General features: G+C 35.4%; 1 protein-coding gene and 1 long non-coding RNA gene across 4 annotated transcripts in view; one reads left to right on the forward strand and one right to left on the reverse strand.

Annotated features, from left to right (window-relative positions):
- The window catches only part of plxna3 (plexin A3), a 350,688-nt gene that overhangs the window by 273,710 nt on the left and 58,369 nt on the right, over positions 1-18,609 (reverse strand).
- Positions 514-2,196, forward strand: LOC137496328 (uncharacterized). The gene is made up of 6 exons (XR_011016536.2): positions 514-619; positions 756-843; positions 1,583-1,666; positions 1,787-1,841; positions 1,941-2,000; positions 2,075-2,196. It is a non-coding gene; the product is annotated as an uncharacterized lncRNA (long non-coding RNA).

Raw genomic sequence — 18,609 nt, forward strand, 5'->3', positions numbered from 1 at the left:
ATAAAGGTACAAATGTACAGATTTAGGTTTGAAAGGTACATTTTTGTACCTTTTATAGCACATTTGGATTCAAAATTGTACCGTAAAGGACCAATTTGGCACCTTTAAAGGTACAATTATATATTTTGTTTCCCTATAGGAACAAAATTGTACCCTCAGCTCATGATAAGATCAAGACACTACATAACACTAATTTAAATGTATTAATACTAAACATTAATACTAAAATACATAATTTAAAAATATAATAAATAAATAAATTGATTGAATTAAATATTTTAATAATACTTTTTTTTCATGTATTTAAATTACATTTTTTCTCAAAAATGTTAATAATTTAATTTATAATTAAATGTAATTTTAATCATTAAAAACGTAAATACTGGTCTTTGCTTACTGTTTAAGTCCCTATAGTATATATGGGATGTAGAATAAGAACCATGCAGAGGGACAGCATCTTCATACAGGTGGTGATGTTGCTGTCTCTTTAAGAATTTGGCTTGTTGAGACGTTATAGTAGTGTTTGTTACTGAGGCGGTCGGTCGAGTATGCTGGCTGTTTACACAGAACTTCGCACGCTTTTCAAAGAAAAGTCTATTTTGGAGTCCACACTTTTCAGGTAAGAATGTATTAAAGATATATTTTCAGTCTCATTTTTACATGTGAAGCCGTGTTCTGTTGATTTTGTCTGACTCTCTGGTCTCGGCTTTCCCCCGCTTTGTGCTCCCGGCTGCCTGGTGTACGTTGGCCTGCAGGATGGAGTTTGCTAAGATGTCTGCAGCTTATTAAAGAAGTTAATACAACGTGATATCGAAGTCACCGAGGGACATAACGTTATAGAAGGTAAGTACTATATGCTGTTAGTTTTCTCGGTGTAAAAGTTCCCTTTATCGCCTAACTTACGTTACGTATTCGCGCCTTATATGTTACGTTACGTTACTGCTTTATTAATAAGTGTTGCCACGGCGGAATACAATCGCAACCCAGATAGCAAAATACACTTGGGCCAGTTGCGGCTAGATTCTCGCCTGCCCGAGTCCGTCTGCTGTATCGTTACTCGGGCCAGATGCGGCGGCAGAAGCGAGCCGACGCTGCCGTAACCGTGCACCGGAATCGGGCCGTGAGTAATGTGCGGTGTGGCCCGGAGCGGGCGCGACTGAAGTCTTCATATACCTTGATATAAAACCTTTTGTTATTAATACTGGAATTTGTAATTATCGATAATGTTTTATATTTTGAGGCCATTTTCTAGCCACGGTTGACCGCGGAAATGTAATTTTAGACGGTTATATACACCGCCATTTTGTGAAGAAAAATCACAATTTTGTCACCGGCAAAGCGACTGATTATGTAAACGTGGCTAGTTACAAACGTGGCGTGTGTATGCTTGTACATATCTTCGTTTCAGTGTCTAAGTTACATTAATGTTGAGGAGTGTCCACAAACTCTCATGTCCAGAATTGTTGGTGCTTTACTATCGTTTAACGTTATACTTATATATAAATAAAATACTATAAATAAATAGTTATTGCTTTATCTTATTGCTTTCCTGAAGTTTATGAAGTTTCCAATTGTATTTCAGGACAAGATTGAACAACATAATGCAGGCTAACAGCATTAGACCAATGAAGGCATGTCATATAAAAGCATGGCTCAGTTACAAGATGTAAGTATGTCTCATTATCTATACCATGGTTTTAATGGCTTACATACTATTTTAAATTTGTAGGTTTTTACTTACAAACAACAATAAATGTACACCCACGTCTTTAAAATTATTTTCTAGGTTTTCATCGAAAGATGAGAGATCAACTGAAGAATGCTAAGGACCTGACTCTAAGGTACTCTTTCTAAACTTTCTCCACTTGATTAATATTATTAAATTCTAGCTTTGGATGGATTCATTCATATTTGTTTGTATGCCACATCTTATGTTCCAGGAATTGATTTTACAGCAGCACCTTGTTAAGCGAGACACTTCAACATTTCGTTGTGCTCCGGTGCGTATGTTGTTTTCTGTTTAGTATATGCTGTGATAAATGCATTTTATAATGCTTGATATTCTTCATATTAGGATGATGCAGTGGGTAGTGCTGTCACCTTACAGCAAGAAGGTTGCTGGTTCGAGCCTCGGCTGGGTCAGTTGGCATTTGTGTGAGGAGTTTGCATATTCTTCCAGTGTTCGTGAAGGTTTCCCCCAAGTGCTCCGGTTTCCCCACAAGTCCAAAGACATGCGCTATAGCTGAATTTGGTAAGCTTATTTGTCTGTAGTGTATAAATGTGTGTGTGAATAAGTGTGTCTGGATGTTTCGTAATACTGGGTTGCAGCTGGAAGGGCATCTGCTGCATAAAACATATGCTGGATAAGTTGGTGGTTCATTCCACTGTGGCGACCCCAGATTAATAAAGGGACTAAGCCAAAAAGAAATTGAATGAATGAATGAAATTTATATTAGTCTTTTAATCTGTTACTTTTTTTTTTTTAAATCGGTGAATATTAATTATTTTACTTTCTATGCATGTTGATTTTCTCTTCATCAGTGATAGAGTGACTGATATTAATGTAATTATTGCTTTGTCATTTACAGTGAATCATCTTCACCACATCCAACAGTTCAAGTACAGGAGGAGGCCACCGACTGGACAACTGTGTTAACAAGACGAGTCACGGCAGTCTTCAGAGTTGATGGGATTGCGATTGGCCGGGCTAATGATGTGGATGAATATACATTTTTGACATATCCATCTTATTAGAAGAACACCTTGATGTTTCTGCAGTGGAATGTTTTGAATGAACGGTGGACGGTGACAAGCCTCGATCTACTCCAGTTACCAGAGTGATCTACCTTGTTTTTTGTTTCTCTACATGCTCTTGGGATAATCACAATCAAGTTAATCCAGCACACTGCTCTCATTCATGCATAAAGCAGATTTTTAAATAACTTGTGGTCCTAATGACTATCAAAGAACATTTTCCAGATATGAGTGCTTTACATGTCATGTTTATCAAAAGCATAAACACATATTGTGTTACAACAAATTACAACTCCACTTGAGGATGATGAGGAGTAATCTACTGGTGTTGAGGAAGAGGCTACTGATGTATTTGGTTTTCTGCACTGTTGAAGCAATTTATAGAGAAACATTGCCTTCATTCTGAAATACAGAGAAAATTTTGATGACAAATTATTTATTATGACTGAGTATTCTGACTAAAGACAAATACTTTGGACTTTATAAAGTGAAGTACTTGATGTAGCCTGTGTAATGTGTTTATAAATCTTAAACAGTATTCTTGTGGTCTTTGTATTAAGGGTAGATTATATACTGTACAGTGAGTGAACAATTTTTATTTGTTTTCTAAATTGTTCTTTTTACTGTTTTACATGTCTGCTTTATATTTACTGTGTAATTTTATTTCTTGACACATTCAGTTGTGAGTTGTAATGAAATATTTCTACATTAATAAATAAAAATGGACATCTGCGAACCAAAATATTTTATTTATTTATTAGTGCATGCAGTCACCAAAGGATCAAAATGCCTGGGTCAGTACCCTGAAAATGCTATATGATATAAAAAGGTACATTTTTGTACCTTCGGTGGGGGTACAAAATTGTCCCTTAAAGGGTACAAATGTAGAAGGTACAATTTTGTACCTTTAAATAGAGGTACAAATTTGTACCCTTAAGGGTACCACCCCAGTGACGGGCCATTTGTACCCTAAAAGGTACAATTTTGTACCTTTTTTTCTGAGAGTGTATGCATACTCTGCATGTCTTAATTCCATTTCTGTTTAGTTCAGTTATGACTTTAGTCGGATCAAGGTGATAAAAATAATAATAATAAAATAATCGCTGTTTGAAGCTGAAGTCTACATTTCAAAATTCCTGTTTAACCGAATAAACAGTTAGTAAACACGAGTACATCTTATTGAACATCATTTATTTGCATCACCAATTATCATAGTAGAACACTTTCTCAAGCAGTTTGTGATGCATTTTGGAAACAGGACATGAGCCCTGTGCCACCTGGCTTGAGAAACCCGTTCTCAAAGACTTATTTGGGTAGCACGCTTATTCTGAATGCCTACGACAGAATTCAAATGAGCTATTTTAATCTAGATTAATCACTAGATTAATCTGTATTTTAAAAAAATTATCTATGTCCACCTATAGTTTTTAGATTGAATATTGGCATTTCAAAGTCTTCGATTGGGATGTTTTTGTACTTTAAGGCTCAAGTGTCACTTTTTCAAAGAATGTTCTAGTGATAGTTTACTTTTATAAACTATAGTTTAATGATCATTTACTCAACCTTATTTGACTTTCTTTCTTATTTTAAGAAAATAAAGATAATTTGAAGAAACCTGGATTTGTTGACTTCCACAGTATTTTTCTTTCCATCTACGGAAGTTTACAGGCTTTTAGCATTCCTCAAAATATATTCTTCAGTGTTCAACCAAATAAAACAAACTCATAAGGTTTTGAACCACTTGAGTAACAAAATAGTCAGTAAACCTTTATTAGAGTGCACTATCCATTTCAAAAACGAAATGAGGGCGAAATGTTAAAATGTCAAGAAAAACAAACCTTTTTGCCAAAATACAGGCTATTTGCAATAGCATAGCCAGAACGATCAACAAAAAGAAAAACGACAATAAATAAACTCAAGGTTTTTAACAACTGGAGAAACAAAATAGTCAGTTTTGAGTGTACTATTCCTTTAAGAAAGGAAATGAGGGTGAAATAATAAAATGTCAATAAAAAAAACAACTTTTTGCCTAAATACAGACCAGTCACATTAGCTGAGCCAAAAGGATCACAAAAAACTAAACGGGAAAAGACAGAATAAACAAACTCATAAGATTTTGAACCACTTGAGAGTGACAAAACAGTCAGTAAATTTTCATTTTTGAGTGCACTATCCCTTTAAGAAAGAAAATGAGGCAAAATAATAGTGTCAATAAAACCACACCTTTCTGCCAAAACAGGCCAGTAGCATTAGCAAAGCTAAAAGAATCACCAAAGAATAAAATGGAAAAAAGGTAGTGAGTAATGAGGTAGTAAGTAAAGAGTAAATTTTCATTTTTGAGTGTGCTATCACTTTAAGAAAGGAAATGAGGGTAAAATGTTAAAATGTCAATAAAACACTCATTTTTTGCCAAAATACAGGTCAATTGCATTAGCACAGCCAAAATGATCACAAAAAAAGAAAAGAAAAAAAGGTAGTGAGTAGAAGTAGTAGGCAGTCAGTAAATTTCATTTCTGATTTCACTATCCCTTTAAGAAAGGAAACATTCAAATGTCAATAAAAACGCACCTTTTTGCCAAAATACAGGCCAATCGCACTAGCACAGCCAAAATGATCACCAAAACTAAGACAGAAAAATACAATTCGGATGCAAAAGTTAAACAAAAGTGACACTCCAATGTCCTCGACCACACTACAATCTGCTCAAAACAGATAAAAACCCACCAGTAGAGGGTACAATGCCAGCTAAAGCTACTCAGTAAACAATACAGAAGGCTCTCGGTGGGCTGTTTTGATGAAGTTTGACTTGAGCGCGTCTGCAAAAGTCATTAAGACTCTGAATGGGCGCCAAAGGAGAAGCGAAGATGCATCAAATTTGCAAATGGTGCATGCAGCGACTTCCGTTTCGCCCGTACGCTCGTGTTAAACGTACATTTTGTGTTTAGCTGGTGAGGGAAACAAACACCTATTGTTGCACACCAACTCAAGGGACACTCAGAAATATGCCACAAAAACTGCCATTCATAGACATGCTATTGAAAACAGGAACAATTAATTTACAAATCCATCTAAAGAGACAATCGCAAGCACATCCGTCACTTCCTGGCAGCGGTGAAGCTAAACACCTCGAAAGCTCGGTTTGCAGAGTAATTAATTATCATTCAGAGGGGGGGGAAGGAAGTCATTGTCACTCAACACGGATTTCAATGTAGGCACAAACGAGGCAAGGGCACCAAATACAGCTGGCAGGAGGAGAACGAGTGCATCTGGAGAAAATGTGCGCACACAACTGACTGACTGACTGACTGGGTTTATTCAGTTCTCTCCAGCTCTGGATGCATGAAAACTCACACACACTTAAGTCCTTGAGAAAGCTTCGGAAGCCATTCAAAAGTTGAATGGCATCACAATTGGCATATTCTTGGTAATGTGAGGTACTTAAAATGTTTGCCATTTTGTTGGTTGAGCTAACAAAGGTATGCAAAAAAAAAAAAAAAAAAATCACAGAGATAAAGAAAAAAGTTTTGTTATAACAATATAACAACCTAGAAAATAAAAATAAAAATAAATAACTAAAAATTAAGAAATAACTATAATTATTTTTTTTGATTGTTTACACTTTGGTTCAACATGCTTAATATAATATAAATTAAAATGTGATATAATATACTTATTATATTATAATTATTAGAATAGAATTGAACAGTCATCATCACCAGCAATCTAACCCTTAAAGATCGCTGGAAACCTCACTATCACCCGAACTACCATTCTGACGCAAACTGCACTACATTTCCCATCAGGCACCTCACTTACACACCAGTTCTGGATCACCCCTGATTACATACACACAGCTGGAAGCTCATCATGGACTGACATCTTGAACTATTTATGCACCACTCTTTCACACACACAGTGCTGAGTCTTGATTTCGGATTTTCCTCATGATACTGATTCCTCCTGTTTTGACCATTGCCCGCATGACTAAGTTAATAAACTGCATTTGGACCCTCTGTTCTCACCTTGACCATTGTTAATATAATATATGATGTGATATGATATGATGTGATGTATGATATGATATGATATGATATATGATATGATATATGATATATGATATGATATTTGATATGATATGATATGATATGATATGATATGATATGATATGATATGATATGATATGATATGATATGATATGATATAGGGCGGGCATTGCAGTAAGTAGTGCTGTCACCTCACAGCAAGAAGGTTGCTGGGTCGAGCCTTGGCTGGGTCAGTTGGCGTTTGCATGTTCTCCCTGTGTTCGTGTGGGTTTCCTCCGGGTGCTCCGGTTTCCCCCACAGTCCAAAGACAGTAGTGTATGAGTGTGAATGAGTGTGTGTGGATGTTTCCCAGAGATGGGTTGCGACTGGCAGGGCATCCGCTGCGTAAAAACATGCTGAATAAGTTGGCAGTTATACCGCTGTGGCGACCCTAGATTAATAATGAAACGTAGCCAAAAAGAAAACTAATGAATGAATGAATAATATAGGGTGACGCGGTGACACAGTAGGTAGTGCTGTTGCCTCACAGCAAAAAGGTCACTGGTTCAAGCCTCGGCTCCCAGTGTTCACATGGGTTTTCAGTCCAAAGACATGCGGTAGAGGTGAAAAGAAAAAAGCAGAAAAGAAAATGAACAAATAAATGAATAATATAATATAATATAATATAATATAATATAATATAATATAATATAATATAATATAATATAATATAATATATTTTCAAAACCAAATTAAGCAATCAAATTATGGCACTACTCTCTTTCACGAAAGAGAAAGAAATCAAGAGGAAAATTAGAAAAATACACTTCCTATGAGGCAAATCTTCACATAAATAGTCTGCTTGTTATAATCTTTTGAGAGATAGAGCTGTAAAATTGCTCTTTGTCAGCAGATGCAGACTCGGAGGCTTTATGTCATGTTTTGCGCTGCAATTCAGTGATTATAAGACATTGTTCGCCGCATTGTCTTGTAGGAAGTGGAAGGCAGGAAAAGCTCCTCAATAGAATATAATGCTGGCGAATGACAGGCCGCACAAAGCCAGAGTCTCTTCATTAACAGCGGCCGCATAAAACCTGCTTAATGAACTTGTTCCCACTGCTCTGTTTATGAACCGGTTTGAACCTTTAGCAGCAAACTCTTATTTTCATTTACAGTCCAGAGTTTCGCACTTTACAGTTACTTTATTGAGCTGTTGTAGAACACCAAAGAGATGTACACATGTATAAATATGGATTCATAATGTATGTACAATTTAAAACCTGTATGTTATGTTGTAGGGCAGCACAATATATTCCATCCTATTGATGTGATTCAAGACCTGTGAAGTGATGACGCCAACCATCGAGGACCTCAAGGACAACTGAAGGAATTTGGAGGATTTTAACTTTGTCCTTTGCATTAATAGCCGAATGTTTTTAGTATTAGTTTAGATTGTGATTAAAATAACTCATACGTCAACTTTAAAGGGTTTGTCTGGGATCAAGATGCAAATTAAAGTCTAATATACTAGCATCACTCCTGTCAGCCCATCAGCTGTTGTATAAGATCAATTAAAGCCCATCATCTGCAGTGATTTAATGTACCTTCAGCGGACACACATACACACTTTCCTCCGCCTTCCTCTATCATCCTCAATCCCTCTCTCTCTTCTCACTGCTGCTCTTCCTGGAGAAATGACCTAGTTCCAGGTGCCTGGCTCCGACACGCAGTGCGAAAAAATCCACTTTCACTCCCTCCCGCCGCTGATCCCCGTCCCACAGTTCTTCAAGTCTGACATCAAACACAAGGGCAGAGTCGTTCCTCCGTTCCTCCAGTTCTCCATCCTGACAAAATGGAAGAGAAGCGCTTTCCCCGAGAGCAAACACATCCCGACTTGACATGACTACTGTTCAGTGGTATCCACTATATATGTATATCACCTTTTCTGAAACCTGTCAGTCCATTTATCCACCCTTGTTTCATTTAATGTTTTTAGTTGAAACTGTGGCAAGTCTTATAACAATTCAATTCATTGGTAAAAACCCAGAAATTTATTTCAACATACACTTGGTTTAGGGATAGTATGCCGCCAACCACTGTTACTTACACTAATGATATTTACAGGCACTTATTATCGATGAATAAATAATTTTTTTCCAATGACTAAAGGGTACCAGTGATATCAATAATCAAGCGCACATTATTATCATGAGCTTAAAGTTGTTATTTAAAATATAGACTCGCGGCAAGCACACGCAAACTCTCTCGAGAAAGTGAAACAATTTGCACTTTTAGACAGCCTCGTACAGCTGGATTTATACTTTCGCCTGGCGCCACATTGTGCACCTCATGAAACGGACGAGGCTTTTTTAGTTGCTGCGTTCACCGTTGTGATATTCTTTGAAACAACAGGGGGCGGTCAAAAGAAACTGACCTTAAAATCAGACGAATAAACAGAGAAGTAGAAAGTTTCCAGAACTACGTCATATCATTAATATCATTCAGTATTTTTAAGCTAATTATTTTTATTGTTTTTATAAAATATTTTAATGATTATAACTAGTTTTATAACAATTCAAGATTTTTCAAATCAAACTTTGATGCATCACTTGCTTTTGTTTATATCTTAAACAGTTTTACCTATTAAAGTTTATTAAAATATTAATGACAACAGAACATGGGCTGCCCTGCAATTAGATTTTTATTATGTCAAGAATAAAAGCAAGATGTAAAAGAGAACAGTTACTTAAAAATACAGATTTTTTTTTTTAGATTTAGCCCGCTCCACAATTCACACGTTAATGTCTGGCTCGTTTCTGTCCTCTACTTCTGCTAAAAAGGCAATAATGGTCCAACATTCCTGACCATCATCACCAATAAAGCCTAAAAAAACAGGCCATCAGTATACTGTAAAATATTCTTTTCCAGTTCTCAAAGAAAATATCTGTTCCTTTATTATAGTTTTGTAACTATTAGACTGTTTTAAACTCACAATTGTATATATATACACATCAGTTTAAAATCTATGATTGGTGGAAAAACATATTTCTGTGATACCTCGTACCCGACTCACTTTTGCCAAGGCCTCTTTTGTTTTTTTAAAAACTTATCCCTCAGGTTTTTCCAATCATTTTAACAAAAAAAATTCTCTTTTCCCACGGCTGTTGCTTTGTCTAGCCAAGAATTATTGAACATCCGGTTATCACTATGATCACAGATCATAAAGATGTCTGTACAGTTGTTCTGTTTCAGACAAAATCTCTTTAAAGTGTTTCATATTCAACTCACATCAAATGTGCAACTGCTTGCACTGTTCGCGAGTCTCAAAAAAATGCAGTGCACACCACCAGCCGAAGTCATGTCACGCGCATCCAAAGCGAACTTCCGCATTCGCCGCGCGCACTTAATCGAACTAGCGGACTCGTCGAGTATAAACCAGGCTTAAACAGCAACAGGACACAGGGTAGATTCTGCTCTTCTTGGCTTTGTGGCTGTTCATCACGACGACGAAAAGGTTTGTTTGACCTCGGATTGACCATGGCTTGTAATTTTAAGTATATATTATTACAGTGTAATGTCTCGGCTGTGTAATTAAAAATGGCGCTTCCTTTGTTTTTATTCATTTTCATTTCCTGCTTGTACGCACTAGTGACGTTTCTCTGTAAACCAGAAGCGTTCAGCTGCACGTCTGGTGTACGGTAAAATTTACGTTTTTTTAGAATTTGGCATCCTACCACACAACACGACATGTTTGCTACCGGTCTTTTTTGCATCTGGTATGCTCAGTTGAACCCGTGTGACGTCATGTGTGACGTAGGTTTGTAATTCCCCTATAGTTTTGTTTGATATATTGATGAAAACTGATTGACTTATGGACAGTGACGCCAATGATACAGAGCATAAGTCATTATCTGCTCTATTAATCTTATTTTTTGAAAGATTAATTTGTGTTGACATATCACTGAGGTGCTCATGGTGACCCAAGTTCAATCCCCTGCCCCATGAATTGTATTGCCCGCTGGGTCCTAGTGCCTGCCCTATGAATTTTATTGAATTCTACTTTATTTTAAATTTATTTAGGGGTTACTTTGTTATACTAAAAAAATGAAAGAAAACAACACTAGTTCTATTTAGTAACAAGGAATCGATAAGGATCATAACGTCTGATTTGAGTTTATTGTGAGAAGCAAACACTTGCAAGAAATTAAAATCTCAAACCTGACAATGTAAAATAACATTTCTCAAAAACACACAAACTGAAAAAGATATCGGCATCAGCTCAGCCATACAAAGTTTGACAACATCAGCAAAAATTTTATATTGTGTATTTGCATTAGGTTTAACAAGGATCAATAAACAAAATAAAAGGATCTTTCATTCGGAAGTATTTAAGTTGATTTATTATAACCCTTTTGTTGATTTTCTTGAATAAACTCCATTTAAATGACTATTTCGTAAAAATTAATTGTTCCAATGAAATAAAATTATTTGCACTCTTGGTCTACTTTTGGTCATACCACACTCTCAGGCAAAATAACAAAACCAACTAGGGCTGCACAATATATCATTTTAGCAAGGATATCGCAACGTGAGCGTCCGCAATAGTCACACCGCAAAGATATGCAATGTCTGAATTATAGTTGACTAAAAACCTATTTTTTATGCAAAAAAAAAATAAAAAAAAAAACATTTCTTACTTAGGATTTTTGTCCTGTTGCTAGTTCAAATACCTAAATTTCAAAGCGAAAAGAAGATTATTTCACTTACCCTAATGGCAGATAATTTAGCTTGTTTTAAGGAAAAACTCCTAATTTTCACTTATTTCTTCTGACGGTGAAAACTAAACAGTATTTTTACTCATATATATTTTACTCTTTATTTTGAGAATTTTTTTATAATGTTTAAACTAGTCATGAGACACAACAAAGTAAGAAAAGCATTTTTATTCCCTTGTGATTATTCAATTTCTGTACCTAGATACTTACTGTTAGACTCACTAAAATAGTCAAATAGTGCTATTTAAACTATTTTGTGAAACGGTATTATTGCAATATTTATCACAGAGAAATAAAATCTCAATATCAGATTATTCCAAAATCGTGCAGCCCTAAAACCAACATCTTAAAAAATAGTGCAAAATGGTAAATCAGAATTTCCTGGATAAAAAAAAAAACACATGTGCTATAATATATTTGGCATATCGCTCACCGCAACATAAATAAATATGACTAAATTGTCAGCACATTTTCATTTTTGGGTGAGCTGTCCCTTTAAAACGCAGTCTGATATTTAGCTCTAATATGCATGATCTGGAATCCAGCTCCACTTCTTTCGTTTCACCTCCAAAAACTGGCTGCATCTGTGACCAATGCATTTGGAAGCTGAAAATCTGGTCCAAAGAAATACAGAATCAAATATTTCCAGCAAACCCATTTACGATATTCATATGCGCACCTCTGAAAGGGAGAGGGCCCCGTGTTTAAAAAATCAACGTGAAATGCGACATGGCGAGTCGTTTTGTTGTCGTCTGCATGTTATTTAGCGAATTGTTTTCTCTGGGCTTGCTAGAGCATATTTACACCGGAGCATTTTTGTTTTGTTTTTTCCTGTTTGCTGTTCAAATAAAGGCTCTGTCGTGGTCACCCAAGACAGAATTGGACGAGGCTGCTGTTGAAACGGGGGCCGAGCGGAGACTGACGCGTCTTTCCGCCATCTGTCTCTTCCAGTTATTTTACGGCCTCAGATTTGATCCCCTGAGTTGGCCAAAGCTAATTACATTGGACAAACCATATCCATATCTAAATACTCACGGCGGATTGCTTTCCATTATTGGCATGCCAGACAGGCAGAAAAGCTTCTATCAACACAGAGGGAAAGGGAAAAGCGTAAACAAGCCGGATTTCGGAGCTGCACATGCGGATGCCGGAAAGGCCAAACTGCTGTCGTCTTGACATGAGACACACATGAGACCTGCTCAGTGTCAACCTGCTAACTGTATATACAGAGCTCCTAACGCTTTCAATAATGATTTTTTTCCATGCTTTTTCAAAATGTACGCTATATAGACTTTCAATGTGATCATAAACATTTCCTGCTCGTTATCAAACTACACAAAAAAATTGTGCAAAATTGTTGCAAATAATTAATAGGGGTTGAGTTTAAACAAACCAATTTAATTTAATGTTCAACTTAATTTGTTTGTTTAAATTTAGCCCAAATAATTTGTTTACAACCGTAATTTTTTTTGTAAATCCAAAGAATCATATTTGAATAATTTTTTCAGCATTTATTATAACTGTAACAAAAGGCAATTCATTCATAACTTGCTGTTAAAACAGCTATCATAACATTTATCAATATGTGGCTCTTTTTGGATTCTCGCGTACTTTAGAAAATGAAAAAGCAAAACTAAGTACATTGTGACCATTGTTTTTGTTTACATCCATCAAAATTATATATATATATATATATATATATATATATATATATATATATATATATATATATATATATATATATATATATATATATATACATACATACATATATACATACATATATACATACATACATATATATATACATACATACACACACACAAGCGCACGCACGCACACACACATATTTACAAATTTAGAAATACATTCAAGTTGCATTCACATTTAGAAATTCTATATTTACTTTATTTGAATAAATAAATATATAAATATATACACACACATTTACCAATGTATAGACAGCTTAATGCCATTACTTACATTATCTTTTTTAATAATTGTAATTTATATATATATATATATATACCATTAATGAAAAATTCAAATAAATAATGACGAACTCAATCATTATGACAATAAAATTTGCGAGTCTCATGGAACGATAGATAGATGGAACAATGGACAGACAGACAGACAGACAGACAGACAGACAGACAGACAGACAGACAGACAGACAGACAGACAGACAGACAGACAGACAGACAGACAGACAGACAGACAGACAGACAGACAGACAGACAGACAGACAGACAGACAGACAGACAGACAGACAGACAGACAGACAGACAGATAGATAGATAGATAGATAGATAGATAGATAGATAGATAGATAGATAGATAGATAGATAGATAGATAGATGAAAAATCGATGAGGTATTAATACAAATTAAAAATACATATTTAACAATAAATGCATTTACATATTTACAATTAATGCTGCATCTACCAATTTACATTGTTTCTATAAAAAATATTTGTAAATCTCATGAAGAATAAAGCTCACAGTATAAGCTGACTATGAAAAACCATTTATAATTAAGACTTCCTACAACAACAAAAACAAAACAAAAATAAATAAATAAAAACTCCTTTACAACAACAGGACAGAGAACATCTGTGAAGCCGAAAACCCCAAAACCAGCAGATGGACGCGCAACCTGTGTAAACAACAACAACAAAACAACCAGCAACTTCTGTTCGCCCAAGATCACAGATCGCATTGTGTCAATACTAAACAAACACATCTAGCGTGCAACAACCATTTTTAAAGCATCCAACCACAAGCATTTGCTCCAGCATTTCAGCAGGTATCCGTGCCTCCAGAACAGATGGGAATTGAACAGAGCCTGTGAATAAGAGCAGTGTGTGTGTGTGCACAGGTCATCCACAGAGCTCTCCTTTGTCAAATGCATTATTAAATAACTCGTCTCCAATCATGTGACGAGCAGACTATTTTGTACAGGGAGTTTTCCAGAGACCCCCTTTTCTACTTATCTATTTAGCAGCAACAGAGTGTGCATTGAGCCATCTGAAGACCGCCACTATCTTCAATCAGACGGCTTGTTTGGAAGAGACATTTGCTCTCTGTCTGGCCGACGCTTGTGTGCCAAAACCACAACAGCCACTCTCGGTGAAACCTTATAGCGCCGAGTCTACCATGCAGTAAAGCTGAATTCATAAACAACGAGAGTACATCCGATCTGCTATTAACAAAACAACATTACCGTTTAATATCGGAGTCCTCCTGCCACTGAGTAGGGCTTTAAATCTATAGAGTGACGCGCTACTGGGTTTATTAGTCATTTTATAATGTGTCTGTACTCGGACTTGGGGGTCAGCGGCTGTGCAATAAATGGCGGCAGGGTTTGCGTGTTGCTCGAGGAGGAGAAACAAATGGCAAATCTTATGGCTCATTTTAAGCACGCAGCTCCAAGGTTAGCAGCAGCGCGGAGGTGAGGCAGGCCGGAAATTGAGAGCTGACGGAATGGGAACTGAATGATAAGAAACCAGACTGAAGCATGGCATTATTTTGCATCGATACTGAAAAAAATGGTTGTATGCGTTATCATGTGGGCTTCTTTAAAGGTGCGATAGAGTGTATTGACTCCAATGTGTTAAATTGTTTTCTGATATCGATACAGTAGGTGCGTGTGGCTTGGGTAAATGCAATAATTCTCCAGAAATGTATCTATTTGCTCGCTTATAACCACAAGAATTAAATCTGAAACGAAAGGTTCAGCTTTGACCATATTTGGAAGGGTCGTGAATATTAATGAGCTCTGCTCTGACACACCACAGCTTGTGCCAATGCCTGTCGCCCTCCCTCTCTCGCTCTTTCTCTCTCTTACTCACAACACACTTACAGGTAGGTATAGGTGGTTTATGAGGACTCCCGTGTGGAGAGACCCCCCCCCTCATGATTGTGAAGCGCTTTGGGTGTATGGCCATACACAATAAATGTGCTATATAAATACACATTACATTACATAAGCGTAATGTATTTTATACAATGAAAAATGCTTATATGGCCCTCGTCCTAACCCAACCCTCACAGGAAACCGACATTAAGTGTGTTTTTAAAGCACAGGCATGTCCTCATAAACCACCTCAATGTTGTAATATAGGTCGTGCCCATGTCATTACACGAATTGGGTCCTTGTAAACCACCCAAACAGTGTTATGTTATATCATCATACCGTTTATCATTATTTAATACAGCACAATTATATATTTATGGATTATTGCTGGGATTATTATTCATATATGCAGTTAACACTGATATGAAATTAAGAGTTAACCCTGGTATAAAAAGTTCAGCTTTTTGAACACACACCACAGTGATGTTATACAATTATACAATTTATATTTTGTTAAAAATGTGCAATTATATGTTTCTGTTTTATTAGTAGTACTATTTATGCACACTGCTAAAAAGGTAAAAAATGTGTGATAAAACATTTTTAAAAAGAATTTCATATTTTTAAACAAAATATATTGTCGTATTCAGGATGCAAATGATCAAAAGTTAAAGACAAAACACTTACATTTATATAAATATTGTTTTATTTTTTTTTTACCCAAAAATCATCAAATTAGAATGATTTATGAAGAATCATGTGCCAATAAAGATTGAAGCAAAGTAAAGATGAAAATTCAGCTGTACATTTAAAATATCATTCGCATAGAAAATAGTTATTTTGATAATGAGAAATATTTATCACAATAACACCACACAATATTACAGTTCTTTTCTCTATTTATGTACAAATAAAACGCATTGGTGATCATAAAGGTATCCGTGTTCAGTTATCAGTAATGATAAGAAAAAGTTTGGTATGAAGTTTCAGTAGGAAGCGCTATAGTTTGTCATTTCCAAAGGAGGCACAACAGAGTGGCTTTTTGTTTTCTTTTCTTGTGCATCCCGGCCCCTAGCACCCCAACTAAAAGGTTTAAGAGGGGTAATGTAGTCATCCAACTTCACAATTTGTAATGCTGCAATGTATTTGAATACTGATGATTGTTTCCTTTACTTGAAAGCTCAGATTAGATTATCATCATTTGTGTTGTTGACAGAGTTTGAGGTTTACTGTATCATTATTATTGACACTTTACATTTTGTTTTAATTGTTCAGCGTTTACACTTTACCATTGCACACACTTTGTAACATTTTATTGGTCAATAGTCTCTTTGACACTTATGTTTTTTTATTATAAAGAGATCAGACATAGTTTTGATAGACAAAAACTAAAATATTTAAACAATTTGCCATAGTAATGTTGGTAAATTAAATAAAATCCTAATATTCCTTAATGAACTTTTTAAAAATATTGAATTATTATTGATACTGAACGATAAGAACCATATCATGATAATTTTTTGCTGTATCACCCAGCCCTAATCATAAGAGATTTCTTTAAAAATCATAAAAATAACCCAATCTTTCGAATAGCAGTGCATTAAAAATTACACAAGCATTATTTTAAAAGTAATATATTTTTTTAGAAATAATAAAAATCTTTATTTTCAGACTAGCTAATTCCACACTTACTCGAGCATCTTTACTCGAATTTATAAAGTATTTACCACATTTACCAAGCATGGCCACGGGGTTATTTAATATCTAAAGCGATTACACTCATGCAGTATTTCCAGCACACTGACACACACGTTAGCATGAGATAAAATGAGTCACAGTGTGAAATGTGATTTTGTTCATTCAGTCGACACAGTTCATGTATGGCTGAGAGTCGGGGCTTATGCCGAGGGCCTTTACGGCACACAGAAGCCGACAGGTGCTTAAGAGCTGCCCTCCTAAACACCAGCTCCATTTATGAGCTGCGTCTGTCTTGACCTTTAATGAAATTATCAAGGCTGCCATTAAATTACCAAGATAAGAGTGGCTTTGGCGCGGCAGGAGCCCTGACCGGACTAATCCTACAGTGCGACACATATAAGCGCTGGTGTTCATTAGCTTGTACCTGCACTGGGGTAACATGATTACTGACCGTGTGTGTGTGTGTGTGTGTGCGTGTGTGTGTGTGTGTGCGTGTGTGTGTATGTGTGTGTGTGTGTGTGTGTGTGTGTGTGTGTGTGTGTGTGTGGACATACAGAAGGCCAAACAACACTGACAGAGGATAGAAGTTCATTCCTGTGCTGAGGAATGTCTTGATGACGTCACTTTCAGAAAAGGAAGGATGATGTCATTAAGGACCTAGCTTTTTTTTTTTGTGTGTCTTAGCAAATGTATTATTTATGAACAATGGAAAGAAAGTGACATTTGGGAGGCTATACGGTTTATTAAACAAAATATTCACCAAAAAAGTATTTTTATTAATTAACTAAAACAAGGAGCTAGAAATGTTTCTCAATAAATATCTTAATAAAAAAAAAGAAACATAAGACCAAGAGAAAATGACAGCTTATTTTATAGTTTAAAATTGATACTGTTATGAAAAAATAATTTTGATTTAATTTCTTAGTGTGCTTATAATTTTAGAAAATTTATGCTAAAATGCTAAAAAATGTTTACATATTGATAACAATAATTCAAGTATTTTATTACGTTCATGAATACACTGTCAAAAAAGCAATTGCTCAAAGTGAGTAAACCCATTGCCTTAAAAGTAGCAAGTTGATTTTACTTACAAAATGTAAAATATTACTGTTGCAACTATTACGTTCACCTAATTTAATTTTTAGAATTACGCACAGTGTAAATATTACAAAAATTATTACTTAATTATTTTAAGCAATGCTAAACTACTCCTAATACTACTAAAAAGCTAATACTACTAAAAATAACAATAACAATACAAATCATTAAAATAATAATAACAACAACAATAACAATAATACATTTTATATAGTAATAAAAATGATAATAATATTTCTTTCAATATTTACCCTAATCTGAATCATCATCACCACTATTATGCAGAATCTAATGGCTCGTTTCCACTGACTGGTACAGTACGGTATGGTAAGGGCCACCTTTGGGCATGCAACGATGAAAGATTTTGGTTGTACAAAAGTGTTTCATGGTTATCATGATTAT

Source organism: Danio rerio, chromosome 8, assembly GCF_049306965.1.
Source record: "Danio rerio strain Tuebingen ecotype United States chromosome 8, GRCz12tu, whole genome shotgun sequence".
NCBI lineage: Eukaryota > Metazoa > Chordata > Actinopteri > Cypriniformes > Danionidae > Danio > Danio rerio.